We start from the raw sequence: 19,734 nt of genomic DNA on the forward strand, positions 1-19,734 counted from the left end.
TAGGGAAAGTCTATTGACTACTTTGTCTCTTTGCTGTCTGTGCCTCTACTCATCCTCCTCTGTGGACACTTTATTTTTGATTCCTTTGTAAACTTGGACAGTTTTAACTGTAGATTTTCTCATGAGATGATAATTAGATCTGTGTGTCTTTCTCCTATCAGGATTTAGACTTCTCTGATCCAGCATAACTTGTCAGAAACAAAGACAAATTTTTCAACACTGAAGTCTCTTTCCTCCAAGTTTCTGTTAGGTTAAAAATAAATTAAACAAAAGGATGGAAGTGGGAGGTAGGGGTGCGGGGGGGGGGGGGGATCTACACCTCCACCTCCATTCTCCCTGGGATCAATATTTTTCTCCCCCAAGGCCTGGGGAACAAATACCCTAATAGCTGCAATCTGGATGCCTCAAGCTTATTGTCCCCACATGATATTCCAGCATCTCATTTCTCTAGGATCACACTTGCTCCTTCAAACACTCAGTTATGAACCACACTCCCATTTTCCATATTGCTACTGCTTCCACAGCCCCAGTGCCCCCTGTGATTTAATAAATGAAGGCCTTTCCTTTACAAATCTCTAGGAAAATGTTTCCTCAAATAGCTTAAGAGTCCTGGTGTAGACCTGCCTCTGCCCTAGCAAGTGGCAGAGGCTGCAGCACCTTTCCTGTTCCTGAGGCCACAGTATTCTGGCCTCCCTGTCTTACTCCATCGTGGGAGTAGGAACAGAAAAGTTCTCTTCAGCAGAGCATGGAATAGCTTCCCATGGGAAAGGATGGAAAGTGAGATTAAGCAGAAGAAAGGAAGAGGAAAAAGGAGACAGTGAGTCCTTTTTTCTTTTTTTTTTTAAGTGGGAGGAGAGAATGAAATGGTCGGGCCATTATGACTAACTTCAGTGGAGCCTTGCCAATAAGAAATCCTGGCCTGTTCCTATTACATCCAGACTTCCAGTGCTCAGATAGCTCATAGCAAGATTACTAGTGGTTTAACCAAGAAGAAGCATGCTTTTGGCTCAGCTAGTATGCCTGCTTTTTATGGATTACCAAGGTCCCAGTCCAGCTATAGTAATATGTCAGGCGCACATATACCTGTCTAAATTCAGGCAGGCAATGCTGACTTTCATTGACCTTCACCTGCTTTACACCATGTCTGAATTTGGTCCAGTGAGTCCAGACTCAAAGTGGAAGACCTCTCTAACTGATTAAGCCATTCTAGTTTGCAGCCATCAGCTGGCAGATGCTCTGCAGTTAATTAACTTATTGTAAACAGATAGTTACTATAAACCACATGGATGAAGGGAATCACACTATCCATGGTAATCTAACGGGGGGGGGGGAATTGCATTATAAATAAGAAGTAAGAGACATTCCTTATTGTGGTTTACAAAGGAAGGGGGTTATTGTAGGGGTGGAGGGGCAGGTAATTATGATGTATGAGTAACATGGTGTTTTTTTAAAGGAGGCAACAAGATTGGGGAAAGGGGGAGGATCAGGGCGAAATTTAAGATACATCATGCAAAACAATATTTCTTGATTCCAGCCCTTAGCCTCCACCTCCTCTGCCCACCCCCAGAACATTTTCAGGAGATATTGTGCAACCTGGCTAGAAGTGGGAAATTCCTTGGGAACACAACATTGGTAATGGTCTGATAAAAGAGCTTGCACAGCAGGTGAGAGCTTGCGAGGAAGGACAATTGCGGGAAGATGTTAAATTGCAGCCTTATCTCTAACAACCAGAAAGATTAATACAAAAATATAAGCAATTAAATAAAATCATAACAGTACATTCTTTAAAAAGGGACTTTCCAACCATTTCTCTTTCTACTTCCCCCAATATCAGAGATAACAACCTGCTGTAAAAACTGCCAGACTTATGGGAATTGGAGCTGGAGAGTCAAAAAGCCAAAATGAAACTGCATTTTTGGCTGTTTTAAAAAAGGTCCCGTTTCCCCCCCACCCCCAAATCACAGAACACTTCAGGGAATTGCTGGCACTTGCTCTCTGTCTGAGAGCAGCAGCTGATGTTTCTCTTCAGTCTGCTAGGGCTTCAGTCAACTTAATTCTGATCATGAGAAATAAAAGGTTACCTCCTATTTGACCGGGTCACGGGAGAATTTAAACCCTACGGGCCAAACTCCACCATGATTTGCAGTCAGTACAACCTATCACAGTCAGTGGGGTTGCACATGAGAATCTCTGGCAGAATTTGGCCCAATTAGTGTAAGGAATAAAAGTGAGTGTAAGGAGTATGGTAAATAAGAGTCTTCTTCCCAGCTCTACATGCCTCTCCTAATTAAAGACAGAGTCAGCGGAAGAACCCATTCGAGGGAATAATACCCCTTAGCTCTTGTATAACACTTTTCATCAATAGACCTCAAAGTGCTTTACAAAGGCTGTCAGTATCATTCTCCCCCTTTTACAGATGGGAAAACTGAGGTCTAGAGAGGTGAAATGACTTGCCTAAGGTCACCCAGCAGGCCAGTGGTGAGCCAGGAAGGAGAACTCATGGCTAGGATTCCTGTGTTCTGTTCCCCCACACTGCCACTGACTGTGAAACTTTTGGCAAGAAATGTAACCGCTCCGTAGCTAATATACTAATCTTTGTGAAGTGCTCTGAGTTCATCAAAGGGAATACTTGCCCTATGCTAACCATGGAGAGAGCCAAGCAGTGAAATTAATTTGGTCAACTCTAAACCTTTCTGGCATTTCAGGCTGCCCTCTTTCTTGCCTCATGCTTTCCCCCAGCTTTCTGCCATCTGAGCCTGCCTCTGTTCTAGCACTTATAAAAATGTAACACAATAAAAGAATACCCTGCCTGGAACCACTGGGAATCAGATTCAGCCGCTCCCCTCAACCCCCACCACAGTGCTTGTGCACTGGCTATCAACTGAGGTCAAGGACCTACAGACTATATTCAATCATGAAGGGAATACAGTCATGCACCGCCCTCCAAATCTAGAAGATACAGTCACTTATTTTCCCGTTAGCTTTCACTCAGGCTCTGAACAGAAGAAAATGGGAGATAAATGTGTTCAATGAGTCTGCTTTCATGCATAATCTAATTTCCCTCAGCCAATCAGGTGGGAGACTACAACATCTCCTCTGATCAGGGTATGTGTTCCTTTCTACAGTACACAGAGCCCAATGGTCCAGAATTGTGCAGAATGCTCAGGATATATCACACACTCTCACCCGAGTGCAACCTCTTTACCTTTGCTCAGCTACAAGCTTGTTCTTTGCAGATACTGTAGCAGCATAGACAAAAGGGAGGAAAAGTTGCATTTAACATCCTGATATTGAAACAACTCAAGGGAGAATAAAACTCATAACTGGTATCATTGCATTGAGGAAGGACAGAAATACATTTAAATAACTGTCTGTGGTTTGAAATTGATAATATTTTAACCAGATATAACTAGTTGATAAGAACATAAGAACAGCCATTCTGGGTCAGACCAAAGGTCATCTAGCCCAATATCCTGTCTTCTGACAGTGGCCAATGCCAGGTGCTTCAAAGGGAATGAACAGGACAGGTAATCCTCAAGTGATCCATCCTCCCCAGCTTTTGGCAAGCTGAAGCTAGGGACACTTCAGCGCATGGTTTTGCATCCCTGTCCATCCTGGCTAATAGCTATTGATGACCCTGTCCTCCATGAACTTATCTAATTCTTTTTTGAACCCTGTTATAGTCTTGAACTTTACAACATCCTCTGGCTAAGAGCTGGGTGAAGAAATACTTCCTTTTGTTTGTTTTAAAATGGCTGCCTATTAATTTCATTTGGTGATCCCTAGTTCTCGTGTTATGTGAAGGAGTAAATAGCACTTCCTTATTTACTTTCTCTACACCTGTCACTATTTTATTGACCTCTATCATATTCCCCCTCAAGTCATCTTTTTTCCAAGCTGAAAAGTCCCAGTCTTATAAATCTCTGAAACGGTTCCATACCCCTAATCATTTTTGTTGCTCTTTTCTGAACCTTTTCCAATTCCAACATTTTTTTTTTGAGATGGGGTGACCAGATCTGCACACAGAATTCAAGATGTGGACATACCATGGATTTATATAGAGGTAATATGATATTTTCTATCTTATTATCTATCCCTATCTGAACTGCCTGGGTCCATTAGGTGAATTAGATTAGGAATGCTTATTAAAAATGTTTTTCTAAGCCCACTGAGCCTTTTTTCTCCATGGATCCTCAGCGGCATGATCCATTTAAGCCAAGAGAGCCAGATCCTGAGATGGCATAAATTGGTGCAACTCCACTGAAGACAAAAGGAGCAATGCTAATTTACACCAGCTAGGGATCTGGGCTAAGAGTCTATGGTCTGTAAACCCAGAAACCATGAAGGAAAGAAGAAACCAGATGGGATGGGGAAAGCTTAAGTCAGAACCCATTGAAATGAGAACTGAAATGAAAGCCTTTTCTTAGCCTGATCTTTGAGGTGTCTCATTCTCAAGGTGTTTGGCTCTCTGATTTTTTCCTTCCTCTGGCATTTTTTTGGCCAGTTTTCCAACAGGCATGCCTTTATGAGTCACCACCACGATTTCTAGCATCAGATTTCCCATGTTTAGTAATCAGTCTTGGCCAGATGGAAGACATTCACCTACAAAGCCAGAGGCTGCTAGAAATGATGGGGTTTGACTCACAAAGGCAGGGTTTTTCCTCTCATTCAGTATGAAACAATGGCCTAGCATGATTGTCAAGACAGTGGTTTTCATACTTGCTCATAGCATGCAGCACATGTTAATGCCCTTAGGATCAAGGGCTTTAGCTCATGAAAGCTTATGCTCAAATAAATTTGTTAGTCTCTAAGGTGCCACAAGTACTCCTTTTTTTTTTGCGAATACAGACTATCACGGCTGTTAATCTGAAACTTGACTGACTCAGAGTCCTTCCCTCCCATTCATGATCATGTAACACCCTTGTGGTAATTACAGCAACTGCTTACATGGAAAGCATTTAATATTTTAATACAGTTTAGCAGCTGTCGTCCCAGCTAGCACCATGTGAGTAAGCCTGCTCCCTGTGGGCCAAGGATTAGAGTTTGTGAACAGAGCTGGTCAAAAAATGTCTATCCCATGAGAAATTCTGATATTTTAACATTTATTTTCCATCTCAAATCAGGATGAAAAGTTGAACTATTGACATTTGTTGCAGGATGGAGAATTAAAAAAATATTGATTTGGAAATGTTGATATACTAGACTTTGGGTCGGTTCAACATTAATCTATGTTTGCTTGCGATGCTATGGGTGCGCCCATCTCCCATTTTTCTCTATTGGCACAAGGAAGCCAAATTAAGATTGCACAGGCACCCTTATTCTGCCATGTCCTAACTTCAGAGTGCTTGACTTTGCAATTTTAATAGTGTTCTTTTAATGTAATGTGTGTGATATATGCTAAATATAAATCACTCTTATTTTTGAATACCCCCTTGTGTTTTCCCTCTCGCAGCCATCACTTGTTCTTGATGCTCTTGATCTTATGGCAAGCGCACAGAGAAAAGCACCACAGTCAAAATGAGGCAGACTCTTCATACAGGATCAGGTGCTTCAGAGGAGCACTACAGTAGACAGACGTGGGATAATCTGACAACATGAAGGTCTCATCCTAAACTACAGTAGAGATTGGTTTCAACCCTGAAGAATGAAATTTTTTCTCCTTTCCACAATTATTTGTTAGCATGAACTATAACAGTTCTGGCTATTGTCAATATCTATATAAATGTCCTATACCTCTTTCAATCTTACTGCATTCTTGGTTTCAATATTATCATGTTGCAATATGTTCCACAGTCTAATTATGTGTTGTCTGAAAAAAGTCTCTCTCAATCAGTTTTGAATTTATCACACTTTATTTTCATGTAACATCCCTTGGCTAATTACACAGGGAGAATAGAACCTACTATCTACCTTTGTTAGACCATTTATTATTCTATATATTTTTATCATGCCCCCTCTTGCTCATCTTTTCTTAGGTGTACAATCCCAATATTTTCAAACTCTCTTCATATCAGAGTCTTTTCAGACCTCTAATCATTTTCAGCTCCCTTTAATTCTGCAATGTCCTTTTCGAGATGGGGTGACCAGTGCTGCACATGAGCCAACACCTTTGCATATTCTAACACCTCGGGGTTTTTTTATGTTTTACTTCAGTTGCACATTGACCAGTGTCTTTATTGAGTTGAGTTGATACAGTTAATTTAGCACACTGCAATATGTATGAGCATTTTAAATTTTTTCTTCCAATCTGCATTATTTTACGTTTATCAACACTGAACTTCATCTATCATATTGTCCATTCATGTGAGTCCCTCTGAAGTTCTTCACAATCTTCTCTGCACTGAATCTAAATAATTTTGTGTCTACACTATCTACTATAAACTCTACCTTCAGATACAAGATCTCCGACTCCCCATTATATGTTTTGTTAAATATGCCAGCCCAGAAGTCTCAAAACGTGTATGTCTAAATTTAGGCTCCTGAATCTGTATTTAGACACCTACATGAAGGTGGGCTGATTGTCAAAGGTGCTTAGCATCCACAAATTCCACTGAAGTCAATGGGAGCTCCAAATACTCTGACTCTGAAAAACCAAGACGCTTTTATTTAGATGCCTAAATAGAGATTCAGATGCCTAAATTTAGGCACTCCAGTTTAGATATTTTGTGTAAAGTTTTCAAAAGCATCTCAGTGACATGGGATCCTAAATCCTATTTTCAAAAGCACCTCAGTTGCTTTTCAAAGTATTACCTTTTATCCTTAAGCTATAAGAAAGTTGGATCCTGGAATGCAGAGAGAAGAAATAACATGAAGATTATGGGGCTGTCAAAAATTGAGTACCAAAGTGCTTTAAAATGCATTTGTGTTACTACAATATTTAAGAAAGTCATAATATAAAGAAACCTATAATACCTCCTTTCTCCCACCTGTTGTTGGTTTGATCAACAGAGGATGTAAGCTCTTCAGGGCAAGATTTTCCTCTTCCTATGTGAATGTACAGCACCTAGCACAAAAGGGCCCCCATGTAATGTTGATGAGGGCCCCTAGGCGCTACTGTTAGACAAATAAAACAGTAATCTGCATGATACTGAACTGAATCTAAGATCTTGGCTATCAACATGACCGTATGAGAACCGGAATTTTACTCTTTTCATAAAGATCTTATGCTAACATTACATGCAAGGTATTTTAATACAGTAAGTATCCTATTTATGGAGAGATTTATAGCTAACAAGTAGGTAAAATTCTTATTCTTTGTTCTCACTTTAACTGAGCAAGACACACAATAGATACATCTGTTTTGCTTATTAGTTTGCATTCATGCATACTCATCTGAATGTGGAAACATGCTTCATTTGAACTCTGTACCTCAATAGACAATTTTTCCCCTTGTAATTTTTAATACATTTTTATTCTAAAATAATCTCTGCAGATTCCCATGACTGCTGCCAAATCTTGCATAACTCCTTGGTTGAAAAGCCCGTTTTATGGGACAAGGTGACTTAGTTCAAATCTTTGAAGGGTTATTTTTTAAAAGAAATTCTTTGCAACAGGCCTCATGACTTCTATTCTTAGTGTCAAAATTAATCATTATTTTTGGTACTTAGTTAGAGAAATAATCCACATTTAGAAAAAAAAACATTTAAACAATTTTCAGTTTGAGCAGCAAAACATAACATACAGTAAAGAAAAATTCAGTGCAATAATTTTTGCCAGTGTACTAAATGGAAAGGAGCCAAATAAGGACCATATAGTCAAACCCTTTTGAACTTTGTGGGATGTTTAACCTTCAGTATCTGGATGCAAGCCTTCCCACTATAGTTTTGGTTCTGATTGGATTGATTTTTTGGTGACAACTCATCTGACAGAGATCTCAAACAGCTAAAACAATGAAAACCTATTCACATGAATGTATCTCGGGGTTTTTTGCCATTCATGATCAAAATCTCATGAGACTGCCTCATTAAATTACAGAGCCTTCCAATCCAGATCAAACCTGAACCATAGCCCACCCCACTGCAGCCAAATTAAAATATTGCCCTGAGCAAAGCATTCCTCTGTCAACCGCTGAACTGCTAGTATGACACAAGAACTTGAAATGTGTGACAAATGAGATGTGGAACATCTGCGGGGGTTCTGCATGCCACTCTATATTACAGATTATATTTAACTATAAAACATGTTTTCGATTACATTTTCTTACTGTGTGAATTAAATAAACTAGTTCTATCTTGTGGAACCATAAACCCCATCCCAATACAGGTCATCAACAAGGTCACAGACCTTAAAGATAGTCCCCTACACTTGAGCTAAGGATCAATTTATCTTCTCTGGGCACTGGGTACGAGAGGGGGATGTGACACACACTTTGCTTGTGAGTTACACAGTTATTTGTTAGACAGCAGTAGAACATTGGGGGTTAGGAGCCCACAAGCCTGAGTCAGCTAAAGTGTGTAATATCCTGCAAAATTTACTAGATTTGAGAGCTCTGGATCCTGGCTATGAGAAGAGGCTACTGACGCTGTTCAATGAAGTATAGCGAGAAAAATTACTGTACCTTGAGTAAACTACAGGGACTTTGGTATGGTTCTGTGAAAACAAAGCAGCAACAGGAAGTCACAGGGGCTCCTCGGGAAATAAAATACAATAGCAGAAGCAAAGTTAAGATTAAATACGCTAACAACTATCCTACTGAGGGGGAAATGGTGGCAGCTCTTGGGAGTGAGAAGACACACTCTAGTGAAGACATTTACTTCTGTCTACAATACAGTTCATTAGAAGCAGCCAGCACCGTGAATAGCCCCACGCCACTTGCTTCCCTTCTGGACTTGTGGCCCTGTAGCACCATGCTGTCTAGCACACTCCCCACTCAGAAAATGCTCTGGCTCCCAGAGCTAGCTCCACAGAGAAGTGGTGTGTGTGTGGGAGAGAAGGAGTGGGACTTAAGGAATATGAGAAAACATCTGCCTTAACGAGGGCTGGATTTCTAATTAGGCACATGCTTAGGGGCACCAGCATTCTAGGGGTGCCTAAAAGTGGGTTAAAAGTTTCATTTTTTTACAGAAAGCATGAAGGTCAGCTGTAGGTGGGGGGAGGAGGGAAGCTAAAGCTGCTGTGTGTAAGGGCACATAAGGTGGAAATCCAGTCCTGGCCTTAACCTCAGGATTTTTGCAAGAATGGGGAAATTGGTTAAAGAAGGTTGAGAGCCACGCATTTTGTTTTTTTTTTGGGGGGGGGCAATAGGATGCATAGGATTTCTCAGACCCTAAGGACAGTTTGTGGTATCACAGCCAATGGTGCCCCAAGTGCCATAGGCACAAACAGCACAACTGAGGAAGTTATAATAAAGCACACAGAGTAAGAACAGAAAGCTGGTACCTGTTCAGGGTGGAGACAGGCTATGATTTACTGAGACCCACTGTTTCCCATAAAGCAGATCAGTTTTTACATTATGGAAGATTTATTTGAATGAATATATCTTCCCCAAAATGGCAGAAAGGAAGCTGAGGAAGAGGAGGAATTCACCCCAAAGGAAAAGTTCATGCTTTTTAGTCTCTTTTGAGGTAGATTTTTAGGTCAGCAAATGCCTCTCCGTTGCTACTGCTCTGAAGACTCCAGCCAGAGGGACCCTCAGAACAGCACTCCCAGCCTCTGCCTCAAAAGCAGGGAGTGGAGGCTGAAGATAGGATTGGTTTCATTTTTTTTCTCCTTTAAAAGGATAGAAGTCTGCATTACTTTATTAAACAAGTATTTCACATGTAGGATTCCACACACTCACCAATGCTTGTTTATTCTGTATGAGCAGCGCAACAGCTAACTTATTTCTCAGGGGGTTCTTTGCCTAAGCAATCTTTTAGGTTTTCACAGCTCCTTTTCATCCAGGCACATCCTGAAATGTCTTACGAACTATCACAGGACATGCGCTCTCTCTCCCTCCAATGGTACAATAAATCCAATCCTAAATAAGGCACCTAGTTGTCCTCCTTCCAAGACATAGAAATCCAAATCAAAGTCTTCCCTTTTATGGGAAAATAGACCCCAAAGTAAAAAGCCAGTATGGTTTATGGTCCAAGCACAATGTAGTGACAAAGTCCCTTCTTCAATTCTAAACTTTCCCAAGAACCAGCCACTGCTGTTCTCTTCCTCCTTTTATGCATAGCACCTGGGCCTGAGAGGATAATGAGCCCCAGCTGCATTTTCCCCAAGCTACTTAACCTCACCTGGTTCCAGGCCTGACAGAATTAAAGGTGTTTTGGACTTGCTTACAGCTATAGGGCCACTGTTGAGGCCCCATACCCTCCTCAGGACCAAGAACAGTGGGTGCTGTTCAGGGTTCTCTGCTCAGTGTCCCCTTGTTTTGACCCTTTGACCTTCACACCTGCCCTTGTTATATTTTCTGTTGTCCCCCATAATCATTTGAGTTCCCAGGCTCAGTGGATCCTCCCCATAGACTGGGGGAGGGACCTTTAACCATGAGCCAGCTTGTGCCCACCCACAAGGACCAAGAGGGGTGGTATACCCTATCACATAAACTATGGGCCAAATTCTCTATCAATCTCATTGACTTCAATAGAGTTGTGCTGATGTAACTGAGAGGAGAATTTGACAGTTGATCCACTGTCCTCAGGAAACACTTCACTATCATGGCAACTTTATGAGAATTAACAGATCTTTTTCTAACATGGCTTTAAAAAAAGAGAAAACACATGAAATGTTTTTGATTAGATCTTACTGAAAGTGAATTTTCTCACAGAACTTTCCTCTACTAATCTCACATCAGTTGGATCTGTCTCTCTACTAGGAAAAGATATCTGTGTCTACATGTATCATATATCAAAAACACGCTGGAAAAACGGAGCTGTCTCAGCAGGAAAAAAACAGCTATTAAGCTGAAAACTCATTTGTATATTTTAGAACAAAAAAGAAATTCTGTGGTTCTTTTAATTAATCTTTCCACAGTTGTTATCTAGTAAGAATTGCCCTGTTTTTCTTGGTGACAGAATATGAGTCACTCAGATGTGTCACCAATGGCACATTTTTCAGTAATATCCTTTGTAGCTGTCTTTTGATCTTGTTTAGGGCATGTCTCCCTGAAAAATGTTTTCACTGCTTTCTGTACATGTCCCTTCTGGTTTCAAAAAAAACAATATTTTTACCTAATTTATGTAAACCTCACCTGAAGGATCTGTTGGCCATCTAAGCATATATGCACTTCAATGTCCAACCCTTCACACCAGGTTTGTCCTCTGCTGACCATAATCTGTATGATGACTCCCTGTGGGCATTCTCCCCACCCCTAGTAAGTGCTCCCATAGATAAATACAACCACATGGAGGTCAAATCCCAGACATTTCTGTGAATGGTGACGATTCCAATGGCAGCTCTGCCACATTGCCGTTATATATGCAGTGAGCTGGTATACCCAACCTGGGCTAGCATCTGCCCATCTCCACTACATCCCCTGTGAGCACTGAATTGTGCTGGAATACAGGGGCTGAGGGAAGTGGAGAGACAAAGGACAGACAGAATGTGAGAGAAAAGAATGACTATGTGGGGGGAGAGTGAGCAGGGAGATAAGAATGGGAAGCCAAGGAAATAAGAAGATGGGGGAGAAGACTAAAGCATAGGGGAATTAAAGAAATGAAGCAAAAATAAAGAGAGATAAAGGAAAAAGAGACAGAAGCACAGAAATATAAAGAAGGAGTGGGGACCTTTTTCCCCCCTTCCCCACAGCTATCAAAATCCTTCTATGCTCATCTCCCTGCCCTTACCCAATGCCATTTCATACAATCCCTCCCCCCCACCCTCACCAACAAAAGTGTCCTGTTTTTTCACTAATGTTTTCTGATCTAAAATCCTAACCTGATGTTATTGTTTCCTCCTGGTGATCTTCACGCACATCCTGACCTGAGAGGTAGTGGGCCACATAACAAGGAGAACAACCCTGTGCCTATTATCGGACCACTCCAAACCTCCTCCCCACAAAGTCTTGTCTTCAGGAAATTAAATCACACCATAAAGGAAACCAGCTCACAGTGGTGCTCTAACACATCTAGCCTGGGGTAGCTCCACCATTGTCTTGAATCTAGTTGGCTGGATCAAATGATCAAAAGGAAGAATTGCTCACCCAGAGCAGCCAAGACAGTAGTCTAGTGTCTGAACTCTTCCTGTGTGATAATTTGGGAAGGAATGAGATAGAGCGTGGAGAGAGAACACCAGAGACTTTCTCATAGGCTCTATTGGGGTATGACTAAAAGGGCAGTGGTTGCTTGGAGTACTTCCCTCAGGGTTAGGGAACAGAAGGAAAACAGGATTCCTGACTTGAACACAATTGGAAATGTTTCACTAAGTTGTGTCTTTTGGCAATGGTCACGGAAGCTAGTCTACCACACTAAACATAACATTATATATATGCATGCCAAAGAGGGAGGCGAAGCAAGGTCTCCATGTTATTCACCCTTCCAGGATATCTGGCCAAGTTGAGGGAGGTTACCCGTCATCTCATCATTCTGTACAAACACATCCTCCCCTCCTTGTCTCCTTCTTCCTGGTTGGAGCCCCCTCTCCTTCTGTAATTAGGAGAGTGGCAGTACCTTTGGAGTTTTATCATCTAAACAGGTTGAAATTCATACTACACCTGGGATGCGCTGCTGAGAGATGGGGTAGTGGTGGGGAGAAGCGGGACTTTTTATGGCAGTGATGCCAGTTCCTTTGTTCCTAGAAGACAATGCTGTGCCAGTGTTGTACATGTAGATCTTGATGTGGCCTGTCAGTTAGACTTCAGAATGTTTTTATATATATAGTAAATGGGATGTGCAGATGAGAAATAGTTTGTGTGTTCATTAAAAAATGGTTATATGATGGAGTTCACTAAGATAATATTCAGATAATCAACAAACGTGTAAAACCACATTGGTTGTAGTACAGAACATTAGTGTACCCATTGATAACCTTTTGCACGCTGAAAATGTATCACTCATTCCTACTCTTTATTTTCCTATTTCTTAGCCAGTTTTTGATCCATTCTGCACTCTCTTATCCTATTTCTACCAAATTTCCTTAATAGCCCCTTGTAAGGGACTTTGTCAATAGCTTTTTGAAAAGCCACATTGGTTTTCAGACATATTCTCTTTTTTCCCTGTTCTACTGAGACGTTTAAAGAATTATAATAGGTTAGAGAAGTATGATTTTTCTTTATCCCTTTCAGTTCCTGTTCACCTAGGTGTTTTGCAGTTCTATTTAATTATCATTTCTACCACATTACCTGGTATGAAATTAAAGTTTACTTGTCAGTAATACCCAGGAGGATCACCACTAACTCATTTTGTAAAGATAGGAACAACTTCTGTCATTCTCTCGTGCAGTAATTGATTTTACTAAGAAAAATGCATATTTTTGTCAGCAACTCACCTACTTCTGTCTTGAATTCTTTCAGAATTCTTGGATGTACATCATCTGGCTGAAGTAATATATTGCTCTTTAATGTGTCACTTTCTTCCAGCATCTTTTGACATAGAAGCATAGAGGTGTAGGACTGGAAGGGACCTCAAAAGGATTTCTAATCCAGTCCCTTGCACTCAAGGCAGGACAAAGTATTATATAGACCATCCCTGACAGGTGTTTGTCTAACGTGCTCTCAGTCTCTAACAGTATCTTAATCTGTATCACCCAAAAAGGAGTAGGTAATCTAAGAGGGATACAAAGATGATATTTAGCATCTCTGCAATAAGCTTATTTCCTTTTATTTGCTTTAGTAGTTTCACCAACAAACTGATTCTCTCACACGTTTTCTTATTTTGATATATTGAAATAATTTCTTATTTGTGTTTATATTGGAGCCATCCAACATGCTATGGGTTTCATGTTAATTCCATCACTGTATAATAGAGAAAAAGAGACATTTTACATAATAGATGCAACTACATTAACCATGTGAGAATTATATGGAAACAATCCCCATAACATGATAACTAGTGGTGGGTGATCCTCAAGAGGTTGAGTTTGGATATTCCGCAGCCAGAAACTTTTTGGAAGTTAAGCATCCAGATGCTGATCTGAACCTGCCAGAGTCTGCAAAATTAGGCTAGAAATTTTACAACATGCAATTTCTGATACAATATTACTACTTCCAGTCAGGCTGGAATAACAAACAAACAAATTGAGCACTTCTGTCACGGTATTTCAGCATTTCCATTTCTGGTGGGAACCAAAAGACAGCAGGCATCCTTATGAAAGCAACAAAATCAATGATAGAAGCTTGAAAAAGCAGCAAGCAAGTACTGCACTATTCTCAGGTTTGCAAAATAGCCACACCACGAAGCAAACAAACATAATATGTTTTATTTATATGCACCACTGGCTTAGTCCCTGGGTCACCTGGAAGAGCAGCATGGAGTTCTTATCCATATGCCAAGAAGAGAACCTAGAACACTTCAGCTGGGTCAGTATTAGCTCCCATAAACATTGCACACATATCTCCCCTCAATCCCCCACCATATTTGGATACAATGCTTGCTTCTCACTGGCTTATTTTATATCCACACACACACATTTGCCTAAGCCACAGAATTTGGGTCTTGATGTAAACTTCTTCAACGTTCGGGGTGTTCAGATCAGGGGCCTACCTCAGGCTCAGTTCTAGACAAAGTGATACTAGATCTTTGTGAGCTAGAGATTTTATTTACATTTTCATATAAAAACCCCTTCAGAATATCAGTAAGAAAGGGTCCATAGCATCTATAGGAAATACTAGCTGTTCTCTCAGGGTGCAAGAGCTAGCTTCCCTGAGGGTTATGAAAAGAAAAAGTATCTTTCACAGATCAGTAATAATATGTAATGACTTGAAGAAGAGCTCCATGTAAGCACTAAAGTTTGTCTCTCTCTCACCAGCAGAACTTGGTCCAATAAAAATTATTACCCTGCCCACCTTGTCTCTTTAAAACTGACTGGCATTTATATGACCCATTTAGTCCACAGATTCCAAAGTGCTCTGTAACCTGTTTTACCAGTTATATATAGAGGTGGGATTTTTTCCATCTTTATTAAAAATGTTACAGTGTTCTGCAGTGTTACTACGGTATTTTAGACAATCTTCAATCTGCATTGTTCATTGTCCATAGAACAGATACTCTGTTATTTCTGACAGGTGTCAGAGTGGTAGCCGTATTAGTCTGTATCAGCAAAAACAACGAGGAATCCTTGTGGCACCTTAGAGACTCAAAAATTTATTTGGGCATTAAATAAATTTTTTAGTCTCTAAGGTGCCACAAGGACTCTTCATTGTGTTTCCTGTTCTTTCTGCTGGTGAAAATGAGGAAGGAGAAAGAGTTCCTTGATCTCAGTACAGCCTTCAATACAATGGATGACTCAGTTTCCCAGGCCCATCTCCATAGACATGTAGGCATGTCTAGTTCCCTTCTATTTTCTGCTCCTGTTTATGAAGCTGTATTTTCTTTCACTCTGGCCCTTGGATTCTGCCTCTCCTTCTCTGCAGTTCCAACTCCCATAAAGTTCTCTTCCCTGTCCTTGCTATTTCCCTCCTCTTCTTGAGGAAAACAAGTACCGACAGCATGTGGGGGAGGAAGGAGGTAGGAGCAGAGAGGAGGAGAAACGTTCTAATGAATAAGAATACAGTGTACTCCTCTGTGTCAGTTTAGCTTCTGACCTTTTGTTCTATTGTTAGAACATAGGACAGGCTTCCATTTAGCTAGAAAAACTTTTTTTTTCTTTTTTAAAGAACCACTTATTTTCAGAGAAAACCATCAATGATTTAAGTGACAGATTAAAAATTTGTGAACTCAAACCACCATGTAGTTTCAGGTTGGGATGTTCCCATCCTTAATTTAATCCCTTCACTATAGTTAACTGACAGAGTTGTCAAGTTTGAACCAAAATATGTCAAGATGTGTGTGTGTGTGCACGCGCGTGCGCATGAGTGCATGTTTAGAGACACCCACTTTTTAACTGGTAATCTTTTGACCACAAAATAAAACATAAAATAAAATATTACAGAACAGTTTTAGGTAGTTTTATATCATGACAGGGTTTGATATTCGTGATTTAATGGCAAATGATATAATAGGCAGCTCACAAAACAATTAAAACAATCTAGTTTTTCTTTTTCCAATTCCGTAAATGGAAAAAAGCTAGGTGGTTTAGGTATATGCCCAGTTTCAGCTATCTTAAAGCTACAGACAGCCAATAGATGGTGTCTCCTATGGCATGAATGTTTAATATCTTTTGTGGCCTACAGTTACTGCCTCTGTGACAAGATGGATAACCTGGTTTTCCTCATTATTTTAAAATCAAGAATTTTGTATCTATTTATGGACAATTAGCAACCCTGCCTACTGGCAGCTGACCCAAACTGATACAGAGAGCGTCCGTGAAACTTTCTATCACATGTTATTTAATCGCTGAATATCAGCTTTCTGGAAACAGGCTAGATCACCAATCCTGTTTTTGTCTAATGGCTGTCCTCCTCCATATGAGATAGTCCAAAGCTAAAGATAGCCTTCACAAAGCCTTTGAAAGCAGCACTACAGCTGCAGCAGCACTTTGCTGAAAGCCAGGAACCTAGAAAGGCTAACCTTTACTGCTTACCTGATTCTGTACCTGTCATTCCATTTATCTGATGAGCTGTTTTAAACATTAACGTTTGCAAAGGTACCTGGGGGATTTGACACATCTGGCACGCATTTCAATGGAAGATATACAGCTAAGTCCCCTAGACAGCTTTGCAAATCTCAACCAAATATTCTGGCAGCAGAGGAAGAGATGAAAATTTCAGACCTCATGCAGTTTAGCACATATAAACAATGGCTCGAGGGGAGTGGTTATCCGGCAAAAAATCTGCTATGCCCTAAATGAGCTTTTATGTCCAAAATGGTTGTTAATAATTGTTTTATGACTATTATGTGAGCAAACAAAGGAAGCCAAGATAGTAAAATCAGCCTCTCTCTACCCCCACCTCAAGTAGAGGAGGAAGATCTGAAGAGTCAGGGTTAGGTCAGCTTTAAGAAATCTACATCACTTGTCAATAGCCTCAGTGTCCATTGCCTCACTTTAAAATGATAAAAAGACAGCTAACAAAATCCAGACCCAGAATTTGTGCAAATGTATCATCAACTAGGCATGACCCTCCCCCCAAAAAATCTCCAGTCACATTTCCTAAACTAATCTACTGAGCTTTCAGCCAACAGAGACAAGAAATTCCAGCCCACAAAAAGACAATAGCAAGTCCATGTTAAACATGGTGAGATATATATTTGGTGCCAAATCCTTGTATGGTATAATTGGAGCACTGTTGACGTCAATGAAGCTAGGGTGATTTGCACGAGCTGAGGGTCATGTCCCTCCCTCATCTTCTGAAACAGTCCCTGTAGGACAGCAATCATGCAGTCTTATATTTTTAAGACACAAAACATTATTCAGGACAGTTAGGCCATCTCCTAAACTACTGTAAATATTGGTGTAGCTCCCCTGCCCTGCAGCTATAACTGAAGGCAGCATCACTGAACAATAATAGTTTCAATTCACTTCACTGTGACATGGGATTAAACATTTATTAAATCCAAACAACATTTGTGTTTCAATGGAACAGATATTGTAGTGTAGTCTAGCTGCTGGCAGGGCCAGATTAACACAGAGGCTTTAGAGGCTGCAGCCCAGGGCCCCGGGCAAAGGGGGGCCCCAGTGCAGCAGGGCTCAGGCAGCCTGCCTGCATGCTATGGCCCCACGCCGCTCCTGGAAGCGGAAGGCTTCTGGCACATCCCTGTGGTCCCTGTTGCAGGGAAGGAGGCAGCTTTGCGTGCTGGCCCCATCCCCAGCACCATCCCCACAGCTCCCATTGGCCGGGAACTGGGCGCGAGCAGTGCACAGAGACACGCTGTCCCCCTCTCCCCAGGGGCACGCAGAGACGTGCCAGCAGCCGGCTATTTCCAGGCACGGTGGCCATGGCATGCAGGCAGGCAGCCTGCCTGAGCCCTGCTGCACCGCCAACCAGGAGCCGCCTGTGGTAAGCACCTCCCGGCTGGAGCCAGCACTTCACACCCCCTCCTGTACCCCAACTTCCTGCCCCAGGTCAGAATCCCCTCCTGCACCAAACTCCCTCCCAGAGCCCGCACCCCTCACCCACTCCTGCACCCCAACTCTCTGGCCCAGCCTGGAGCCCCCTTCTGCACCCAAACTCCCTCCCTCTACTAATATAACAGTTGGTCTAAGGTAAGAAGTAGGCTATTTTGAATTAACAACTATATTCTACATGTTTTAAGACTGGAATGTAACCAGAGAATGGCTTTATGTTAATTAAAAGGCAAGTTTAGTATAGCGTTAATATCTTCGATGCCATAATTGTTTTTATCATTTTGTTTTAAGTTAGGAAAAAGACTTGTATACAGGGGCCGCCCAAAATCTAATAACCCCAGGCGCACAGGAGAGTTAATCCAGCCTTGGCTGCTAGGGAAAGCAATCCCCATGCTCTTGCCTTCTAGAATCATTTTACCTCTAGATTCTTTACAGTTAACAGAGTGGCAGAAGCAAAAGCTATAGTATTTGCACTAGAAAAAAAAAAGCAATAGCTGTACAGACTGGTGCTAAACTACAAACATTTAAAATAATGTAGTAAAACCAACATTGCAAACTCTTTTTGTTATTTTGACTGCATCAATTGCATTTTTAGTCAGTTTGTCACTAGAAGCCCCTTGTAGTTTTTTTTTTTTTACTTTAAATAATTTTGCTGCAGTATAAGAAGCCATCTACAATAGTAACGAGACACGCTATTGAATAAAATAATGTCTAATCCCCTGACAGTACACTACACTGTCAGTGAGAAAAAGATATCCTCTTTTAGTTAGCAAAGATGTTCATTCTTTTGCAACTGCTGAGAGAATTTTTCCCATGATAGGACTAACATGCTAAAAATAAAGATTGTAATAAAAAAACAGACTAGAATCCCTTATATTGATTTTTAGGAGCCATTTTCTCCATCACAGACAGTGTAACCCCTTTTTAGGTTTTAAGACCAGTTTAACATTTCTTACCCTAATTTCTTTTGCCAACATTAACTGAGATGAATCTGCAGGAGCCACCCTACGAGGGTGCAACTCTCTGATAAGCTTTCACAGCTGAGGTCAGTTGAAACATTCAGACTTTGTGGAAAATAGTATTGGGAGAGTGCTCCTGAGGCATGCATCCCAGCTATTATACAAGATTGAGTGCTAGCTGAAAATTTATGGCCTGATTCTTTGTGCACTTTGTGTGATCATTACCGCCTGTGCACTGTGAGTACAAAGGCAATACAAATCGTCCCCATGGCTGAATGGTAGCATTTTACATCTGCTTTGCATGGGTATAAACAGCAATACAAAATGTTACACCTCTAAGAGGCACAGCACGTAGTACACTACAGGGCAGTGGGGACAACAGTGGCTTTGAGCCTTGCACCCTCCTAATCCTAGTTTGCTGTGTTTTAGGCCGGTCTAAATTACAGTAATCTCTTCAGGATGCCTCATCACATCCTATTGGGCTATCACTCTGCCTCCAATATGATCCTCACATCCCCAGAACACCCCCTGCACACTCCTATGCCAGCACTTGCAATGGGGTCCTAAGAAGGCAACTTCATGGCTGTCTTCCCTAATTCTGGTGCTAAAGGACTTCTACCTCACGTAGAACCAGGGCTTTTAGAACCACTCTGTGCTGCTTTGGACCTTTTACATGGTGTACAGGGGCCAG

General features: G+C 41.2%; 1 long non-coding RNA gene across 1 annotated transcript; it reads left to right on the plus strand.

Annotated features, from left to right (window-relative positions):
* Nucleotides 1-391: 391 nt before the first annotated feature.
* On the plus strand, nt 392-8,242 carry LOC122459238. The gene is made up of 3 exons (XR_006279777.1): nt 392-817; nt 4,002-4,063; nt 5,453-8,242. It is a non-coding gene; the product is annotated as an uncharacterized LOC122459238 (long non-coding RNA).
* The last annotated feature ends 11,492 nt before the right edge of the window (nt 8,243-19,734 follow it).

The sequence above is a fragment of the Dermochelys coriacea genome, chromosome 1 (assembly GCF_009764565.3).
Source record: "Dermochelys coriacea isolate rDerCor1 chromosome 1, rDerCor1.pri.v4, whole genome shotgun sequence".
Taxonomy (NCBI): Eukaryota; Metazoa; Chordata; order Testudines; family Dermochelyidae; genus Dermochelys; species Dermochelys coriacea.